Source organism: Polypterus senegalus, chromosome 1 (genome assembly GCF_016835505.1).
Source record: "Polypterus senegalus isolate Bchr_013 chromosome 1, ASM1683550v1, whole genome shotgun sequence".
Classification (NCBI taxonomy): Eukaryota; Metazoa; Chordata; class Cladistia; order Polypteriformes; family Polypteridae; genus Polypterus; species Polypterus senegalus.
Genome location: NC_053154.1, coordinates 81,625,245 through 81,629,363, shown reverse-complemented (window position 1 = coordinate 81,629,363; position 4,119 = coordinate 81,625,245).

Genomic DNA, 4,119 nt, shown 5'->3' with positions numbered 1-4,119 from the left:
CTTAAATTTCAATTAAGTGCTTTGAGCATGGAAAACGTTCTCTAAAACGTACTATTAACATTAAGTGTAAATTAACATAATTGCTCTGTGTGTCTTTAAGTAAATCCTGAAAAGGTAGTTCTGATGCAAAATGAAAAAATACGAAGTGTGAGTTTTCCAACTTCAGAATTAATTGTAATCTTGAATAAGCCAATGTGGTAGTATACTTGACAATCAGAATTGCAAACCCAACCAGTTTAGCCAACATATTGTTAAACCAACTCACAGCTGTGGGGTGCCAGTGCCTATCATAGCATCATTTGAAAAAAGCAGGAAAGAACCTGACCAGGGTGCCAGTCAATCACTGAATGCACACACTCACATGCGGCCAGTTTAAAAATGCCAGTTAATCTAACCTGTTGGTTTTTGGAGATGTGGGAGGAAAGCCTCCTAAAGACACACAGAGAAAGTACAAACTCTATACTTTCAACAACTGGCTGTGAAATTCAAACTTAGGCTCATGCTGACATTTCATGAAAATGTGCTTTATATACAGTAGCTCCTTTAATAAACGCATCTTCTCGGTTTATTAGTTTAAAGAGGGCATACCAAAAATGATTGAATGATCTTGCAGTCCATCCAGGAAAACAAGCATGATTACCTGCGGGGTGTTCAGTTACCAAAGGCTGATCAGGAAGCTTGGGGCGGCTTGGGCTTCTGGTCTTCATCTCGGAGGTCCACAAGACAACAGACAGAAGGACCGCCACACGAAACCAGCGTAATGGAGGCAAGAATAATCCATGATACTTACTGATCGGAGCAAGGCAGACTTACCTTTCCTGTGTTACTTGAATGGGGAAAAAAAACTCCAAAATAAAACTGAGCGCAACCTGCCAAGCATCCCTTGCTACAAGTAAGTAACTCTGCAGCCAGGCGCTGAGTGTCGAGTAGGAGGAGGCATACTTGATGTGTAGGATGACGTTATCAAAATAAAAGTTTCTCATGAATTCTCGGTTTTCACAGCTTATGCTACGTAGAATAGGAAAAATATGCAATTTCAAAAGAATTGATGGGATACACTGCAAGAACAGTTACGCCATGTTCCCAAAACAGCCAGCCTAAGGGCCTGTTGAATTTAAGCTGTCATTTTATAAACTTTACTTCATGCTGAGAGGTTTTTTTTCAGTCTCCATTGCTTGCTCCATTCAACTTTTAATGATTTCCAGTGCACGCTCTAATGGCAAGTTCATACCCTCAGATTTTATTATTAAATTCCTGTCGTCAAAACCCCCAACAGCTGCTGCCCGATGCACAGCGATAGCAACCGCTTGCTGTTCAAGAGCACTGGGTTCACTTCCCATCCATTTGTTTTAAATTCACATTATGGATTTTGAATGTGATTGCTTCACTTCACATCCTGCATTTTTACTGTTACTTTCAGGCTGTCCCATTTTCCTCATTCCATGCACCCAATGTTTAGTGTTCATTTCATGCATTTACTTTTTCTTCATTCTACCTTCTCACTTACTATTCTTCATTTCGCTCTCCACATTTTTTTTATTCTTCATTTCTGGCCGTCACTGATTTCACCTAAAAAGAATGCAGTGACATTCACCTTCCTATTCTTAATTGCTTGCTGTTTGGCTCGCCTCACCTATCCATTTTTCAGTATTGTCTTCAGTATGTCATGCCATTGGAATATCGAATAGTCCTGATATGTGTGGCAGACAGATCTTCGGATTCATAAGCTGACAGCTGAAATACAGGCCACCCTTCTCATTAAACGGGAACAGTGTTTGAATTACTTGGAACGATTCGCACCGTCAGCCTCTGTTGCCAGGTGGCCAAAACATCTAGTGTCTCATTCTACATTTTACATGTAAATCAAAAGAAAAAAGACAAAAAAACAACACGATAAATGTGTTTATTTATTTTACAATACACTTCCTACAGACAATCCTAGAATGATATTTCGAGCCAGCAGTTCTTACCTGTGTGGCAGTGTGCGCAGTGACAAAAGATGTCCAATTCACTCTACGTCATGGCCAGTCAGATGTTAAAAGGCCATTAAACCCCTCCTACTAGACACTGTAGTCCTTTCCACTCGACACTCGGCTCCTGGCTGCAGTGATACTCGCTACACCCAGCATCCGATCTGTAGGAGCATTGACACATATGGGTAGACGCCACATTCACTGTGTTGCCCAGTCGACACGATACGTCAGCGCGTCCGCCTTATTGCGAGTGGTAAAAGTGCCATTTAAACTAATACAGTTAACCCGGCCGGGACACCTAAAAGGACCGGAAGGCAGCATAAAAAGCTTCCGGGTCACGAGGGGGCAACCGCCCTGGACAAAAAGAAGATCACGGGAAAAGAACAAAGATGTTCTTGCCTGTTGTGACCCGTGGCCACCGCCAGGGGGCGACTATAGCCTCGAGGGACCTGGAAACAGTTACTTCCACCACACTTGGCAAGATGGCGGAGGAACCTGCCAGGGGCGCACGGAGTGCTTCCGGTGCAAAGGGCAGCACTTCCGCCACACCAGTAAGTGCTGCCGGAAGTTTGTCATCGGACACCTGGAGCACATTCGGGCGGGAAATAGATGCCTCCTCCTAACGATCTGGGAGCTAGAGTCGGGAGTGGGAGCAGGACGAAGCTCCCAGGAGGAGATTGGCGACCAAGGACTGAGGAAGAAAAGTCTAATTGTGGTGATTAATAGCTGTATGCATTGTGTGGTGTTTGGGACTGTGTTTATTTATGAAAAATAAACGTGTGAACTTCCGACTGGTGGTGTCCGGGCAAGTCTCACAACATGTAGACATGGAAACTGGGTTTTCTGATGAAAAAACAATAACGTTTTAAACAGTATTGTTTACATACAACAGATTTTGGCAAATCTATTACATGCAATTATTTATATCTATTTATACACTAATAATGGCAATTATTAAATAATAATATTATTATTATTAAATAATTCCTCCCATATAAGTAACATTTCTCGGACTGCCTTCTTCCATCTCCAAAACATTTGTAGAAATCCTGTTCTTCCACAACACAGTACTGATGTATTGGTTAATGCCCGAGTCACCTCACATATAGATTACTGTAATGCTATTCTATCTGGCATCCCAGAAAAACTTATCCATCGCTTACAACTTCTTCAAAATTCTGCTGCCAGGATAATAACCTGCTGTTCTAAATCCTCTGAACATATCACACCTATTCTCTCTCAACTTCATTGGCTCCTTGTTCACTACTGAATACAATACACAATACCACTCTGAACATTTAAAGCTCTCCACAGTCTCACTGATCTCCTACAGACTTGCACTCGTCTCGCTCACTCAGATCCTCATCTGCTGCTCTACTTTCTGTACCGCACATCAGACTCAGTGCTATGGGAGCTCAAGCGTCTCTCATAGTGCTCCTCAACTCGGGAATTCTCTTCCCTCATATATGTCAGCTCGATTCAATAACAGATTTTAAAACTGCCCTCAAAACTTATCTTTTCAAACTGGCATACCAATTGTGAATTTTGCACAGTCACTGCCTGTTTACCTTTGTTTGTTTGCTAATTATTGCTTTTTGATTTATCACTCTTGTTTTAATTTTACTAATGTTGTTTAATTTTATTGTAAGGTGACCTTGAGTGCTAAGAAAGGTGCCTATTAAATAAAATGTATTATTATTATTAATTATTGAGATGAAAACTTGACAAATGTCTGAAAGTCAAAATAGTAAGACTGCAACCGACAGTCTGATCTTTCTTTTAACAGCAAAATGATACACTCAATGACAAAAATGTACAATTTTATTGTATACAAATTGGCTTCATAATTTCTGAAAACATTTCACTCATTCCTCTCTCAATCTCTCTCTCTCTCTCACACACACACACAATGTGGTTACTTAAATATATACAGGATAGGATCTAAAATCCTTGAAACAGAACTGTCTTACATAGCTTTTTCCATGTGTTGCCACTCTGTACTTTGAGAGTATTCAGTCTGGCAATATGGTGCAGCCTTAGTTTGTGGAAGACCGACACAACTAAAGACACGAGCATAAAATGATGGTTGTCAATGTCAAACTGTGTTTCCTCAATGTGCTCCTTGAGAAAAAATACATCATCTGAA